Source organism: Lissotriton vulgaris, chromosome 2_2 (assembly GCF_964263255.1).
Source record: "Lissotriton vulgaris chromosome 2_2, aLisVul1.2, whole genome shotgun sequence".
In the NCBI taxonomy this organism is placed as follows: Eukaryota; Metazoa; Chordata; class Amphibia; order Caudata; family Salamandridae; genus Lissotriton; species Lissotriton vulgaris.
Genome location: NC_141688.1, coordinates 324,686,927 through 324,703,856, shown reverse-complemented (window position 1 = coordinate 324,703,856; position 16,930 = coordinate 324,686,927). Strand labels below are relative to the sequence as shown.

Here is a 16,930-nt window from a genome sequence, read left to right as displayed (position 1 = left end):
GAGTTCCAGGTTTTAGCTGCGAGGTAGGAGAAGGATCTACCTCCCATGGTGGTTTTATTGAAGCGAGGAACGGTATCAAGGGCTTGGTTGGAAGATCGTAGCTGGCGAGAGGGGGTGTAGAAGGAAAGTCGTGTGTTGAGGCATTCGGGTCCAAGTTCGTAGAGTGCTTTGTGAGCGTGGGTTAAGAGGCGGAAAGTAATCCTCTTATTGACGGGGAGCCAGTGGAGGTTTTTCAGGTGGCTAGAGATGTGGTCTTTACGCGGAATGTCTAGTATGATTCTGGCTGATGCGTTCTGGATGCGTTGGAGTTTTTTCTGGAGTTTTGCGGTGATACCGGCGTATAGGGTGTTTCCGTAGTCCAGGTGACTTGTAACCAGTGCATGGGTGACTGTTTTTCTGGTTTCGGTGGGGATCCAGCGAAAAGTTTTTTTGAGCATGCGGAGAATGTTGAAGCATGATGATGAAACGGCGTTGACTTGTCTGTTCATAGGGAGTGAGGAGTCCAGGATGACGCCCAGGTTCCGTGCGTGGTCCGTCGGGATGGGTGCTTTTCTAAGGGCCTCTGGCCACCAAGAGTCATCCCAAGCGGAGGGGGAGGTACCTAAGATAAGGACTTCTGTTTTGTCTGAGTTCAGTTTCAGACGGCTGTGCTTCATCCACTCGGCTACTTCTTTCATTCCTTCATGTAGGTTGGTTTTGGCGGTGTTAGGGTCTTTGGTGAGTGATAGGATCAGTTGGGTGTCATCCGCATAGGAGATGATGTTGAGGTTGTGTTGGCATGCGATGGTCGCGAGGGGGCTCATGTATACGTTGAAGAGGGTGGGACTGAGTGAGGACCCTTGGGGTACGCCGCAGATGACTTCAGTGGCCTCAGACTTGAATGGTGGGAGGCAGACTCTCTGGGTTCTTCCGGTGAGGAACGAGGTGATCCATTCCAGTGCTTTTCCTTGGATTCCGATGTTTCTGAGGTGCTGTAGAAGGGTGCTATGGCAGACTGTGTCGAAGGCAGCGGAGAGGTCGAGGAGGATGAGGGCGACTGTGTCTCCATTGTCCAGTAGAGTTCGAATGTCGTCTGTTTCTGCGATGAGGGCGGTCTACGTGCTGTGTTTGGCTCGGAAGCCGGACTGTGAGGAGTCGAGGGATTTGTTGCTTTCGAGGAAGGCGGCGAGCTGGTTGTTGACGGCTTTCTCGATGACTTTGGCCGGGAATGGAAGGAGCGAGATGGGGCGGTAGTTTTTGAGTTCGGTGGGGTCTGCTGTGGGTTTTTTCAGAAGGGCGCTGAGTTCGGCGTGTTTCCAGCTTTCCGGGAAGGTGGCGGAGTTGAGGGAGCAATTGATGACGTCTCGGAGGTGTGGTGCTATGATGGAGTCTGCTTTGTTGAAGATGTGGTGAGGGCATGGGTCTGTGGGGGATCCTGAGTGGATGGAGTTCGTCAGGTGGATGGTGTCCTCAGTGGAGATTGGGTTCCAGTTATTAAGGATGTTCAAGGGGGGTGGAGGTACGGCAGAAGGTTGGGTGGGATGGTCTCCGGGTTGGTTGTCGAAGCTGTTGTGGATGTCTGCGATTTTGTTGTGGAAGAACGAGGCTAGGGAGTCGCAGAGGGCTTGAGAGGGGGTGATATCATTGGAGTTGGCTGAGGGGTTGGTGAATTCTTTGACGATGTTGAATAATTCCTTGCTGTTGTGGGCGTTGTTGTCTAGTCGGTCTTTGAATGCGGTTTTCTTGGCAGATCGGATTAGTTGGTGGTGTATGCGGGTGGCGTTTTTGAAGGCGTCCCTGGTGCTGGTGTTTGGGTCTTTTTTCCAGGCCTTCTCGAGGGAGCGACAGAGTTTCTTCGATTTCTTAAGATCATCGTTGAACCAGGAGGCGTTTTTGCTGCCTAGTTTGATTTGATGTTTTTTCAACGGTGCTAGGATGTCGGCGCTGTTGGATAGCCATTGGGTGAGGTTAATGGCTGCTTGGTCGGGGTTTGAGGAGTGGGCAGGGGGGTTTTGAAGGAGCGATGAGGAGATCTGGTTGATGGTGATTTTGTTCCAGTTTCTTCGCAGAGTAGGTTGAGGATGGTTGTGAGTGGTGGTTTTATTGTAGAAAAAGTGTACGCAGCTGTGGTCCGTCCAATGGAGAGTAGTGGTGTGACTGAAGGAGACATGTTTGCTGGAGGTGAAGATAGGGTCGAGTGTGTGACCTGCGATGTGGGTGGGCGTAGTGACAAGTTGTTTGAGTCCGAGGTTGGCGAGATTGTCCCGAAGGGAGGTGGCGTTGCTGTCATTGCTCTTTTCCAGGTGAAAGTTGAGGTCTCCCAGTAGAATGTATTCCTCGGAGGGGAGGGCGTGTGGGGTGATAAAGTCAGTGATAACGTCGCTGAATTGTGCAAGGGATCCTGGAGGTCGGTAAAGGAGTGTGCCTCTGAGTGTGGTCTTGGGGTCGGTGTGGATCTGGAAGTGGAGGTGTTCGGCACTAGCGAGGTTGACGTCTGAGCTGGTTGAGATGCGGATGGAGTTCTTATGGACGATAGCAATGCCTCCTCCTGTTTGGTCAGTGCGGTCCTTACGGATGATCTTGTATCCTTCCGGGATGGCAATGGTGATGTCAGGGGCTGATGAGGCGTTCATCCATGTTTCTGTTAGGAAGGCGACGTCGGGAGAGATGGTGTCTAGTAGATTCCAAAGTTCGATGGCGTGTCTGTGGACTGAGCGGGTGTTGAGCAGGATGCATTTTAGGTGGTTGGAGTCAGATATCTGTTTTGTGTTCGTGGATGAGGAGTTGTTCTTGGTGCCGTCGAACTTGCAGGATTTGCAGGAGAAGGGTCCATGGGTGTGTCCAGGAGTGGCTTGGGCGCAGTTGGGGAGTCGGCCGGGGTTAAGGGCTAGGAGGGTGGAGGCGGCGTATGTAATGCGGGTGGGGTGGGTGGGACGGGGGCCAGGGGGTCTGGCGCTGGGCGTGGTCCAGGCGCGGACGGGCGTAGACGGGCTTACCTTTGGCGCACCTTCGGCGCGACTGGGGCGCGGCCGCTGCGCGTGGACGCTGCACGTGCGGACATCTGACATAAATGGAGAGTGGAGGGGGCGGAGCGTGGGAGGGGCAGCAGCTGGGAGGCGGTAGCGGGGAGGAGGGGCGGGCCAGGGAACACGTAAACAAGATGGAGGGTCAAAGGGAGAGTAAGGCAGGGGCAGCAGATGCACCACGACACCGGGGGGACAGACGAAGTCCCAGGGAGAAAATAGAGCCTCAGCAATGTCGCGCTGCAGAGTACAGCAGAGTGAGCTACAAAATCTGGTGAGGTACTGTGCCTAGAGTCGCGCAACGAGGCAGCTCTGTAAAAATGCGGAAACTCATGCATCGCCATAGTGCCACATGAACAATTAAACATGCGTCCGCTGCAGAAATGTCTAGCACGCCAGTGGTATCAGTCACAGGATCCTTTAGAAGAGCTACTGTTGGTAGACAGCTGCATGCATCACTCTCTGCAGTGGGGGAACCCCCAAAACCTGTTAAAAGTGCGGCCGTTCATCAACCCTGTTCCCTAAATTATTCTCACAGCGGATGCATCCCCTACAGGATGGGGTGCTCACCTACAGGATCTCGCAGTTCAGGGTCTCTACATCAACTACCTTGAGCTCCAAGCTGTTCAACTAGCATTGAAAGCGTGCCTACCTCACCTGATAGGCAACGTTGTCTTATTCCATAGGACAATATGACAGCCATCTATTTTTTACGAAAATGGGGCGGGCACACTCTCTACAGCTATCACACTTTTCTCAGACCATTTGGCATTGGTCTCTACATCACAACATCCTTCTGTGAGCACAACACCTCCTGGGAACAGTCGACTTTGCAGGATGCTGCAAGAATTCCACGAGTGGGAACTCGACTCCAAGTCCTCCTCTCATACTTCCACAAGTGGGGTTTTCACAGATAGACCTGTTCACAACCCCAGACAACACAAAATGATCATACTTCGTCTCCAGGTTCCCACACCTGCTCTCCAAGGGCAGTGCTCTATGGATGAACTGGTCAGGGATATTTTTCTAGCCTTTTACCCCTCTCCATCTCCCTCTTCTGCCGTTTCTGGTTCGGAGGCTCAGGTGAAGGTCTCTCACCCTCATTCAAGTAACTCCCTCTTGGGATTGTCCACCTTGGTTCATTAGTCTACTCAGACTGTCCGTAGTTCTCCACGAGAAGCTTCACCTCAACCCGAACCTTGTCACTCAGAACCATGGAGAGATCAGGCATCCAGAACCACAGGATCCCAACCTTGAGATTTGGCTCCTGAGGTCCTAGCACTCGGTAACCTGAATGTAGGACCATTCTCAAAGAAGCTCATAGGCCTACAACTAGAGCATGCTATGCAGCTAAATGGAAAAGATTTTTATTTTTCTGCCTTAATAAGCACATTGATCCATTTAATGCAGCTGTGCAAAGCATTGTTTGCTACCTTGTGCACTAGAGAGATCAGCACTCACTATTCTTAATTTTCTCTGCCCATAAATTCAGGTCAAGGCAGTATTTAAAATCACCAAATTCAACTACATGGGTTATTTGTTCAAAAAATGGTTCATATCCACATAACACAGATTCCAATGAGATATGTAGAAGCACGTTGTTAGATAGAAAACCGCTCGGAAACACAAGTACAAAGTGCCTATGTGTAAGCAAAATCCCAATACACAGCTTTTTCATACACAGAGGCACTTTGTATTTGTGTCTCAGAGAGGTTTGCTCTATGTTTTTAATTGTGCTTTGTATTTATCATGTTTTTAAAAATGTATATCTTATCTGTGTTTTTGTAGCCCTGAAGAAGTCCAGAGAAAGGGACGAAACGCGTTGGCTACAGTGGCTGAATAATCTATAAGAATATAATTAAAGAGTTTTGGGTAAATCACTTTTGTTTACTACTTTCTCCATTTATTGCTCTCTGGCCTTGCCTTCACATAAATACACTTACATCGAGCTGCTGTGGCTGCCTAACTCCAAAACAGGCAACGCTTATCTGTGTTCAAGGTGCCAGTTATTAAGGCCTTCATGGAAGGCTTTAAAAGAGTAATTCTACCCAGAACTCCACCTGCACCCGCGTAGAACTTCAATATTGTTTTCACCAGACTTGTGGGTCCATCGTTTGAACCGTTACATAATTGTTCCTTCTAATTTCTGTCTTGGAAGGTCGCCTTTTTGTTTGCCATTACTTTACTTAGGCTTGTCAATGAGCTCCAGGCACTAACCTAAGAAGAACCTTTCTTTCAACTACACAGGGATAGTGTGGTCCTTCGCACCAACCCAAAATTACTTCCAAAGGTGGGTTCCCCTTTCAACCCTAACCAATCAGTTGGGTTACCTGTTTTCTTTCCTCAACCAGATTCCTTTACGGAAGGAACTCTTCATACACTAGATGTTAAAAGAGTTCTGATGTATTACATTGACAGAGCCAAAGATTTCTGTACAACCGAACAACTCTTTGTTGCTTTTTCGCCCCCTCATGAAGGAAAGCCATATCCAAATCAGGCATTTCTAGATGGATAAGTAAATGCATTCAGGCATGTTCCATCAAAGCTAAAAGGACTTTACCTACACCGCCTAGAGCACACTCTATTCGTCAAATACGGGCTTCCATGGCTTAACTGGGCAATATCCCAATAACTGACATAGGTAAGGCAGCAACATGGTCTACACCACACCCTGTCACTAAGCATTGTTGTGTGGATGTTCTAGCACGCCAACAAGCCAATGTGGGTCAGGCAGTTCTACGTACACTTTTCCAAACCACCCACAGGTTAGCCACCCCTTGTGGAAGGCACCGTTTTACAGTCTATGCAGAGCACATGTATCTACAGCCACACACGCCTCGCATGGATTATGTCACTCACCCTGTAAGCATCTGTTCTTGGCATGTAGAGCTGTAGATTTACATGCCTCAGATGGCCGTCCAAATCAAACCCACATGCGCAGTGAAGGCAGTGCCTACCCCTCCCCCTCCAGCCTGTCACCACCCTAGCCCCGCCCCTAGACTGGGCACAAGAAAAATAAAACTATAATAAAATGGGGTTTAAACCTGTTTTATTATCATTTTATATTTCACGTTTTTGAGACGGCTGGTAGGGGGAGCGACACTCCTCCGCCATGGAGGAAGAAGCGCCGCTGGAGTGAGACGGCTCGCAGGGGGAGCGACGCTCCTCCGCCATGGAGGAAGAAGCGCCACTGGAGTGAGACGGCTCGCAGGGGGAGCGACGCTCCTCCGCCATGGAGGAAGACGTGCCGCTGGAGAATACATTTTCAAGAAGACTACTTGTGGTGCCACATTCAGTACCTGACACCATCCTACTTAAAAAGGCGGGCTCCCCTTATTGAGGCAACCTTATATGTGAAACCTCAACTCCTTTGGCATTCAATTTGCTCGTAAACGAAGGTTCCATTTATGAAAGCTTTATTAAGACTCTCTTTCCCCGGATCATGCCTTTAGAGACTCTCAATCAAACATGAGAGACACATTGAAGTAGTTTTACAATTTGGATTTTATTCATTTAAACTCTCTTGAGCAAATGACGCATTACTCTAAGAATGGATTAAAAGCATTATTCACTGGATAGGAGAGAATGAGAAAGCCACAAAGGAGTCAGGGTCAAAAGTTATGTGTTATGTATCCTTCAATGAAGAGGATGGGGTTGAACCGTACCTAAATGCAGTTACTGATATATTCCACAGGCACATCTTGTTGTGTTTTTGTTTAGGGATTGTTCACCATATGGTTGCACTTTTTTGCACATTTTGTATTATTCAGAGGAAGTTCTTTTTCAAACCCATTATTTGTGATCATGGTATTTAGTAATCACAAAATGCCCTTTTTACATCTGTAAGTTTAAAGATGTTTAAGTATGTACTGCAGTGGCCGACGTGATTGCGCCTATTCGAGTGAGGAAAACCTTTAACTATTTTTCAATAGTGATATATGGTGCTACTTGACTAATACATTTATTTTATCACTATAATCATGTATTTTATTGATGTTCTTTTATGGTTTATTGTGCATACAGCAAGTAAAGATTTGATTTGATGATGGTGACGATGATGATGTGGGACCCTTTGAGTGGCCTCTCTGAAAGTGTTTGCCAGTGCAGTCTATCGACTATTGATTTTACAGTACCCCAGAACTACACACTGCAGAATATCAACAACTGTGGGGCCTTCGATGTAACAAGTCAGATACTACAGGGGATGTCTCCTTTTTAGTTGTCCTGAAGAAGACCCGCATACATTATTATGACTGGAACCGAAACGTCGATGTACCTTTGAGGTGGCTTTACAAATAATTGTGCTGATTCTCAAACCTGAACATGAATTAGAGTCACTGTTTTTTCCTTACAATTGTTATTGCTTTAAAACTTTCTGATCCGCATCAAAAACTCTATCAGCCAGACTTGTTCTCTGTTGTACATCTGAGAGAATCCCTTTTGTTTTGATATTGTTCTACTCTGGCTCCAATGAGTAGCAGGCTGCTCATATATGTTTTAATGTTGGTGTTAGAGCGCTTTGTTTTGTGATTAGACCGCGGTTTGTTGTTGCTGTAACACGTGTTATTGGTGGTGGATCAATGATGTGCGGTAAGTGCTTTAGGTGCGACTAGCGGCTGGCTGGTGTTGGCCAACGGACAGATGTCATTGGAGATGCCTGGTTGCTGGTGGTGCCGGCTCATTGGTCTAGGATTGAGCTTCAGTTACTGGTTGAAGCTGATTGATGTTGGTTATGGGATGCTGGTTGTTGCTATGGCTAGTTAATTTTGAAACTGGTCTTTTGTTTGTGGTGATCGCTGGTTGATGTATTTGATGGGAGAGTTGTCGGCGAGTCTTGTGACGTAGGAGAGGTGCTGTAGGGCGAAGCTGCCGGCTTGGAGCCGGAGGACCTGGTCCCAGCTCAGATGGGACTTTGCGGTATATCATGCCATCCTCTGCAAAGCACTTCATTTCCTTGTGCCGAAAAGTGCCAATGTGTATAAATGTGATGCATTTGTAAATATGTGATGTCATTGTGGATTTCAAATATAAAATCACTTTTAGATATCTTTTTAAGCCAGGAGTCTGCTCCTGACTCAGAAGAATTCTTCCATAACCTTTCCTTCCACTTTACCAATAAATGTAACATGTAGGAGAATGTCTCTCCTGCCCCTGCCAATCAGAATTACTGAGCATGGCACAACACACTGGAGCACAAATGCCCCCGACAATGCCCCTGGGTGAGACTAACCCACAGCGGAGTCTCCTGGTGAGTGTTGCACACGCGTGTGAGAGCAGGGCACGACTGGTGGTGCCGTATGTATCTCAAGTTCAACACTTATCCCCGCTCTCCTAACTTCTTGGTATTTGTTCATAGCCATTGGCTCAGAAGATGCAGCCATCAAAAAACTCTCCTCAGGAGATCTTTCAGAGTTAAATCTCTCCCTTCCCTTGAGGGAGTTTCAGCCTCAACTGATGACTGTGATCAGGGTGCGCACTTTTTCTCAAAGAAAATAGAAAGGTCTATTATCCTTCCCAGATAACGCCAGAGAATGTCCTCACTCACGTCCCTCTGCCCCTTCACTCACCTCCCTCTGTCCCTTCACATACGTCCCTCTGCCCCTTCACTCACGTCCCTCTGCCCCTTTACCTGTGTCCCTCTGCCCCTTCACTCACGTCCCTCTGCCCCTTCACCCATGTCCCTCTGCCCCTTCACCCGTGTCCCTCTGCCCCTTCACCCGTGTCCCTCTGCCCCTTCACCCGTGTCCCTCTGCCCCTTCACTCATGTCCCTCTGCTCCTTCACCCACGTATCTCTGCCCCTTCACCCACGTCCCTCTGCTCCTTCACCCACGCCTCTCTGCCCCTTCACCCACGTCCCTCTGCCCCTTCACCCACGTCCCTCTGCCGCTTCACTCACGTCCCTCTGCCCCTTCACACACGTCTCTCTGTCCCTTCACTCACGTTCCTCTGTGTTGGACAGGCCACGTGAAGGGCTTGCTTCCTCCCCGCATGACAGGGCCCGAGCCCGGCCCTCCAGGTGTTACCCACAGAACCAACCCGCACCCCGTCTCATACGGGACTCCTGCCCCCGGACATCTCTGCATCATGGGGCCGAATCACTACCGGCTCCCTCGCCCGGCCCGGCCGCCATCTTGGACACTGCACCACGAGGCCGCGTGGCCTCAGATCGACCCTAACCCTGGGCCTGGCCAGGGCCCGACATCCCGGCACCACCATCCACCCAGGAGGTGAGCGGCCCACTTGGCAGGTCAATGGGAGAAAGAAGTGTCGATGGCTCTCCCCCGCCAGGTGCCGATCGCCCCCAGCTCCCCCGGGCGCTGGCTCCACCCCCCTGCTGGGTGTCTGGACTCCCTCATCCCGGACCTCCCGACCTCCAAGTGCGAGGGTCCGGACATCAAAGGACGCAGACCTATAACTGGGGCAGCTCCAGAGCAGGAAGGCAGTTGTATCCTGGAGTCGAGAGACACCGTGACGAACTCATCCTTGACGGACTACTGGCGCTGCCGTAGCCCTGCCTTGTGAACTACTGTCCTGCCTGCTGGCGCTGCCGCAAACCTTCTGAACCCTTCATCTTCACCGGGACCTGCTGGCGCCGCCGCGGACCGTCGCTACCTACGATCATCTCGGGACCTGCTGGCTCCGCCGCGGCCCGTCCATCTAAGAACGCCGAGCTCGAGGATTGTGAGCTATCCATCTTATCATCGCATCTACCAGATTGGTAACAAGACTGTCCCGCTACCCCCCTTTCCGCCCAAGAGACTAGAATCGAGGGGACCCCTGAGTCCAGACCTCCTTGTACCATTCTACCGTACTTAAAGATTGCTTATAAAGAACGTTAAACCTTATCCTTGTGTGGTGTACGTCTGTGGGGGGGAAGTTATTCGTCTGTACGATCGCTGGAGACGGCTCTCCCCGGAGACCTCTCCTCTTGTCCTCGGCCGACCCTCCCGGTCCGTCTAACATTGGTGGCCACGGCGCGATCCGAATCAACGCGTAATCGTACAGAGAGTAGCTCACCCCACGACAAAACCACAATGACAACCAAAGAGAGCGGATCCACCGAGAAATTCCAGATGGAGAAACTGGAAGAATACAGCCATCGTGAGTTGAAACAATTCTGCATTGAACTAGGCATTGCTACCACCGGTCTGAGTACGAAAGACGATTTCAAACACGCCATTGAGTCATGGGCAGAAACCGGGGCCGCCAGACCCCCGGACCAAAATGTTGCAACATCGGAGAGGAGCACCACGGCTCCCGAGGAGCGAAGAACGGGTCTCTCGCAGGAAGAGATCCAAGAGAGAGAAAAAACAGACTACATGAGTTAGAAATGGCCCGGCTCAAAATGAACGGTGAACTCAAATTAGCAGAACAAAAACTGAACCTAGAACATCTGCGGCTCCGAGAAGAACGAGAAGAAAAACAGAGACAAAGAGAACTCGAAGAAAAGAGACTAGCGTATGAACATGAGCGCAAGCTAGCGGAAATAGACTTACGAAAGCAGAACAAAGAACTGGGGGTGCCCGAGCAACCGCGCACTCCCGGAGCGACAGAAAAGAAAGTACACATCCCCAAGGATGTCGTTCGAGAGTATTTCCGAGATGACGACATACAACAGTGGTTCAAGGCCTACGAGATCGCCATGACCTCCCACAGGATCGATCGAAGTGACTGGGGAGCCGGTCTATGGGGGAGGTTCGTCAATGAGGGCCACGATGCCCTGTTACAGCTCCCAGACCATCTGATGACCTCTTATGACCACATGAAGGCTGCCCTCCTCACCCGATATGGGCTCACACCCGAAATGTACCGCCAGAGGTTCCGAGACTGCACCCGGATCCCGGGTACAACTTGGGTGGAGTATGTAAACTATTTCAGCCGAGCCTTCGAGGGGTGGATCAAGGGGAGCCAAGTAACAACCTACGAACAACTTTTTAATCTCATGGTGTGGGAGCACCTCTCCAACAACTGCTTCGTCGAGCTCAGGCAGCACCTCCTCGACAGCAAATTGACAGATCCACGACAGCTCGCCGCCGAGGCTGACCGGTGGGAGATTACTCGAGTAAGCCGGAATGGGCCGCACGAACAGAACCGGAACCACCAAGGTCAGCACCGTCCCCGAGGAGGAGGAGGAGGCCAGGGACGAGGAAAAGACACCGCCCCGGCCGCTTCCGCTGCCAGCACCCCGCCCCTGGCCAACAGGGGCAACCCCCCGGTGCGCCCGGGGTACAGAGCCAATGTCACGTGTCACCGATGCCAGCGAGTCGGCCACTACGCAAATGACCCGAACTGTCCTCAGAATCAGACTCCGAGACCCCGCCAGATGGCTGCCGCCGCCCTGGGGGAAGAACAAATTTCCGAAGAGCCAGAGGAATGCGAGCAAGAACAACAGGAGTGGGAGCCGGCCGCCATGGTTCTAGCGTGCCTAGGGGGAAGAGACATGGTCCCGCGGGCTCCCCTACCCGCCAACACCAGAAAATATAGTCAGTGGGTGAACATTAATGGGCGCAGGGCCGAAGCCCTACGTGACACAGGGGCCAGTGTGACAGCCGTCCGCTGTCACCTGGTGACCCCAGAACAGATCCTGCCGAACATTCTCTGCCCTGTCCGTTCAGCCGACAATTCCGAGAGTCTGTGTCGGATGGCCTGCGTCCCCTTCGAATGGGGAGGAGTCTCCTGGGGAATGATCTTGAGAGTTCCCCGTGGGCCGCCGTAGAGAGAAGAGAGCACCTGGGGATGTTGGGCCTCCCGGACTGGGCGTGCGTAACCACCCGGTCCATGGCTGCCCGTACCATCCCCCGACCCGAAGAACCTGAATGGCCAGCACCTCCTCCCCCGGTCGCTCCAGTAGAAGACACCGACCGTGCCAACCCCCCAGGGCAAACCACCGAAGGGCTCGCTCAGCTCCAGGACCTTCCCGACCTGGCTCAGTGGCGTCAGGAAGGGGGGCCCACCCAGGAACAGTTCCGTCAAGAGCAGAAGACCTGTCCCTCCCTCGAGGGACTCCGCCAGCAAGCCCTCGCCCAGAGCGCAGGGGACACCACCGGAAACCATTGGATCTATTGGGACAACGACCTGTTGTACAGCAAACAGAGAATCGCGGAGTTAGGGGCCAGTCGAGTGCTAGTGGTGCCCCTCCGCTTTAGAGACTTCTTGCTAAACTTGGCCCACGATGTCCCCCTGGCTGGTCACCTGGGTCAAGACAAAACCTACAGTCGCCTGGTGACCCACTTCTTCTGGCCCAAGATGAGAAACGACGTCCTCAACCACTGCCGGTCCTGCCCCACGTGCCAGGCCAGCGGGAAGAGCGGCCGCAAACTTAAAGCACCTCTGCAACCCTTCCCAGTTGTCACCACCCCGTTCGAGAGGGTGGGAATAGACATTGTGGGGCCCCTGGACCCCCCGTACAGCACAAGGACATCGGTTCATCCTGGTACTGGTGGACCACGCCACCCGCTACCCCGAGGCTGTTCCCCTGCGAACTGTGACAGCCCCGGTGGTCGGCCGGGCCTTGATGGGGATCTTCTCCCGGGTGGGCTTTCCCCGAGAAGTCGTCAGCGACCGAGGCACAAACTTTATTTCAAAATATATGAAATCCCTCTGGCAACAGTGTGGGGTCACCTACCGATTCACGACCCCTTATCACCCTCAAGGAAACGGACTAGTCAAGCGGTTTAACCGCACGCTCAAAGGGATGATTGCGGGGTTGGAAGAGCCCCTCCGTCGCCAGTGGGATGTGCTACTGCCGTGCCTCCTCTTTTCATATCGAGAAGTCCCCCAGAAGTCCCTTGGCTTCAGCCCGTTAGAACTCTTATACGGACACCCTGTGCGAGGGCCCCTCAGCCTAGTCAAAGAAGGTTGGGAGATGCCCCCTCTGAAGACCCCTCCAGATGTCTTCAAGTACCTCCTGACCCTACGCAATCAGACCAGGCGATTCAGAGAAATGGCGAAAGCGAATCTTGAGGCCAGTCAGGAGGACATGAAGAAGTGGTACGATCAAAATGCCTCCTCCATCGAGTTCGAACCTGCCCAACAAGTGTGGGTGATGTCCCCCACCGAACCGTGCGCCTTACAGGACAAGTGGACGGGGCCCTTCAAAGTGGTCGAGCGCAAGAGCCCCGTCACCTATCTCATCGATATGGAATCTTCTCGGAACCCCCTCCGGGTCCTCCACGCCAATAGACTAAAACCCCACTTTGTGCGCTCGGAGCTCAGCCTCCTGATGGCTACCGACAGCGGAGCCGAAGAAGAATCCGAGCCCCTCCCTGATCTCCTAAGGACCCGGGAGAAAGACGGTTCCGTGGACGGGGTCCGACTCTCAGAGGCCCTCACCCCGGAACAGCGCCAAGGCTGCCGGGGCCTCCTGCTGCAGTTTGCAACTCTGTTTTCCCTCACTCCAGGGGTCACCCCCTGGTGCTTGCACGACGTGGACACTGGGGACAGTCCCCCTATCCGACATCGGGCCTACCGCGTACCAGATCGGGTACGGGCCTGCATCCAAGAGGAGGTGTCCAGATGCTCACGCTCGGGGTCATCGAGCCCTCAGACAGCCCCTGGGCCAGCCCAGTGGTACTGGTCCCCAAAGCTGCCGCCCCCGGCACCACTCCAGAGCTCTGATTCTGCGTCGACTACCGGGGCTTGAACGCTGTCACCAGAACCGACGCTCATCCCATCCCCCGAGCAGATGAACTAATCGACCGCATGGGAGCTGCCCGCTACCTCAGCATCTTCGACCTGACAGCGGGCTACTGGCAGATCGGTCTCACACCCAGGGCCCAAGAACGATCCGCCTTTTCCACCCCTGATGGCCACTACCACTTCAAGGTCATGCCATTCGGCATGAAGAATGCCCCAGCTACTTTTCAGCGACTAGTTAACCAGGTCTTGGCGGGACTCGAGGAATTCAGCGCCGCCTACCTGGACGATATCGCTGTGTACAGCCGCCACTGGTCCGACCACCTCCACCACCTCCGAGAGGTCCTGCAGGCCCTCCAACGGGCCGGCCTCACGATCAAGGCCAGCAAATGCCAAATAGGTCAGGGGTCCGTGACCTATCTCGGACACCAAGTGGGAAGCGGTCTGGTGGCCCCTCTTCAACTCAAGATCGCTGCCATCCAGTCCTGGCAGCCCCCCATCACACAGACCGAGGTCCGCGCCTTCTTGGGCCTCACCGGCTACTACCGGCGGTTCGTGAGGGACTATGGCAGCATTGTGAGGCCCCTCACGGAACTCACATCCAAAAATCACCCAAAGAAGGTCAACTGGACCCCAGACTGCCAAATGGCCTTCGAGAAGCTGAAGGCCGCCATGTGCTCTGCCCCTGTGCTCCAGGCCCCCGACTACAGTCGGGAATTCATCGTCCAAACGGATGCCTCCGACCATGGCATTGGGGCAGTCCTTTCCCAGTTGAACCCCGAAGGACTTGACCAACCAGTGGCCTTCATCAGCAGACGCCTTCTGGCCCGAGAACAACGCTGGAGCACCATCGAGAGAGAGGCCTTCGCAGTGGTGTGGGCCCTCAAAAAGCTCCGGCCTTATCTCTTTGGTACCCACTTCAGGGTACAGACAGATCATCGGCCTCTACAGTGGCTAATGCAGATGCGGGGGGAAAACCCAAAACTATTGCGTTGGTCCATCTCCCTGCAGGGAATGGACTTCACTGTGGAACATCGACCTGGGCAAGACCACGCCAACGCAGATGGCCTGTCACGCTTTTTCCGCCTCGACGAGGAGAGTCCCCAAGAGGATGGGTGACTCTCCCCGCCTTCAGCTGGGGGGGACGCATGTTGGACAGGCCACGTGAAGGGCTTGCTTCCTCCCCGCATGACAGGGCCCGAGCCCGGCCCTCCAGGTGTTACCCACAGAACCAACCCGCACCCCGTCTCATACGGGACTCCTGCCCCCGGACATCTCTGCATCATGGGGCCGAATCACTACCGGCTCCCTCGCCCGGCCCGGCCGCCATCTTGGACACTGCACCACGAGGCCGCGTGGCCTCAGATCGACCCTAACCCTGGGCCTGGCCAGGGCCCGACATCCCGGCACCACCATCCACCCAGGAGGTGAGCGGCCCACTTGGCAGGTCAATGGGAGAAAGAAGTGTCGATGGCTCTCCCCCGCCAGGTGCCGATCGCCCCCAGCTCCCCCGGGCGCTGGCTCCACCCCCCTGCTGGGTGTCTGGACTCCCTCATCCCGGACCTCCCAACCTCCAAGTGCGAGGGTCCGGACATCAAAGGACGCCAGACCTATAACTGGGGCAGCTCCAGAGCAGGAAGGCAGTTGTATCCTGGAGTCGAGAGACACCGTGACGAACTCATCCTTGACGGACTACTGGCGCTGCCGTAGCCCTGCCTTGTGAACTACTGTCCTGCCTGCTGGCGCTGCCGAAAACCTTCTGAACCCTTCATCTTCACCGGGACCTGCTGGCGCCGCCGCGGACCGTCGCTACCTACGATCATCTCGGGACCTGCTGGCTCCGCCGCGGCCCGTCCATCTAAGAACGCCGAGCTCGAGGATTGTGAGCTATCCATCTTATCATCGCATCTACCAGATTGGTAACAAGACTGTCCCGCTACCCCCCTTTCCGCCCAAGAGACTAGAATCGAGGGGACCCCTGAGTCCAGACCTCCTTGTACCATTCTACCGTACTTAAAGATTGCTTATAAAGAACGTTAAACCTTATCCTTGTGTGGTGTACGTCTGTGGGGGGGAAGTTATTCGTCTGTACGATCGCTGGAGACGGCTCTCCCCGGAGACCTCTCCTCTTGTCCTCGGCCGACCCTCCCGGTCCGTCTAACACTCTGTCCCTTCACTCACGTCCCTCTGCCCTTTCACCCCTTCACCCACGTCTCTCTGTCCCTTCACTCCCGTCCCTCTGTCCCTTCACTCACGTCCCTCTGCCCCTTCACCCACATCCCTCTGCCCCTTCACCCACGTCTCTCTGCCCCTTCACCCACATCCCTCTGCCCCTTCACCCATGTCCCTCTGCCCCTTCACCCACATCCCTCTGCCCCTTCACTCACGTCCCTCTGCCCATTCACCCACGTCCCTCTGCCCCTTCACCCACTTCTCTCTGCCCCTTCACCCACATCCCTCTGCCCCTTCACCCACATCCCTCTGCCCCTTCACCCATGTCCCTCTGCCCATTCACCCACATCCCTCTGCCCCTTCACCCACGTCCCTCTGCCCCTTCACCCACGTCCCTCTGCCCCTTCACCCACGTCCCTCTGCTCCTTCACCCACGTCCCTCTTCCCCTTCACCCACGTCTCTCTGTCCCTTCACTCACGTCCCTCTGTCCCTTCACTCACGTCCCTCTGCCCTTTCACCCCTTCTCCCACGTCCCTCTTCCCTTCACTCACGTCCCTCTGCCCCTTCACCCACGTCTCTTTGTCCCTTCACTCGCGTCCATCTGTCCCTTCACTCACGTCCCTCTGCCCCTTCACCCCTTTACCCACGTCTCTCTGTCCTTTCACTCACGTCCCTCTGTCCCTTCACTCACGTCCCTCTGCCCCTTCACCCACGTCCCTCTGTTTCTTCACTCACGTCTCTCTGTCCCTTCACTCACGTCCCTCTGTCCCTTCACTCACGTCCCTCTGCCCCTTAACCCACGTCCCTCTGTCCCTTCACTCACGTCCCTCTGTCCCTTCACTCACGTCCCTCTGTCCCTTCACTCACGTCCCTCTGCTCTTCACCCACATCCCTCTGTCTCTTCACTCACGTTCCTTTGTCCCTTCACTCACGTCCCTCTGCCCCTTCACTCACGTCCCTCTGCCCCTTCACTCACGTCCCTCTGTCCCTTCACTCACGTCCCTATGTCCCTTCACTCACGTCCCTCTGCCCCTTCACCCACGTCCCTCTGTCTCTTCACTCACGTTCCTCTGTCCCTTCACTCACGTCCCCCTGCCCCTTCACCCACGTCCCTCTGTC

The 16,930-nt window shown here is 53.9% G+C and overlaps 1 protein-coding gene across 9 annotated transcripts in view; it reads left to right on the top strand.

The window, feature by feature from the left end:
* Nucleotides 1-16,930, top strand: part of NR1H3 (nuclear receptor subfamily 1 group H member 3) — a 335,465-nt gene that overhangs the window by 177,329 nt on the left and 141,206 nt on the right. For 6 of the 9 annotated variants that reach the window (XM_086959703.1, XM_086959708.1, XM_086959702.1 and 3 more), the window contains one exon: nucleotides 4,791-4,874. The exons of the other annotated variants lie outside the window; for them this stretch is intronic. The gene's annotated coding sequence lies outside the window, so the exon portion shown is untranslated. The remainder of the gene's footprint in view (nucleotides 1-4,790; nucleotides 4,875-16,930) is intronic. 9 annotated transcript variants of the gene reach the window in all.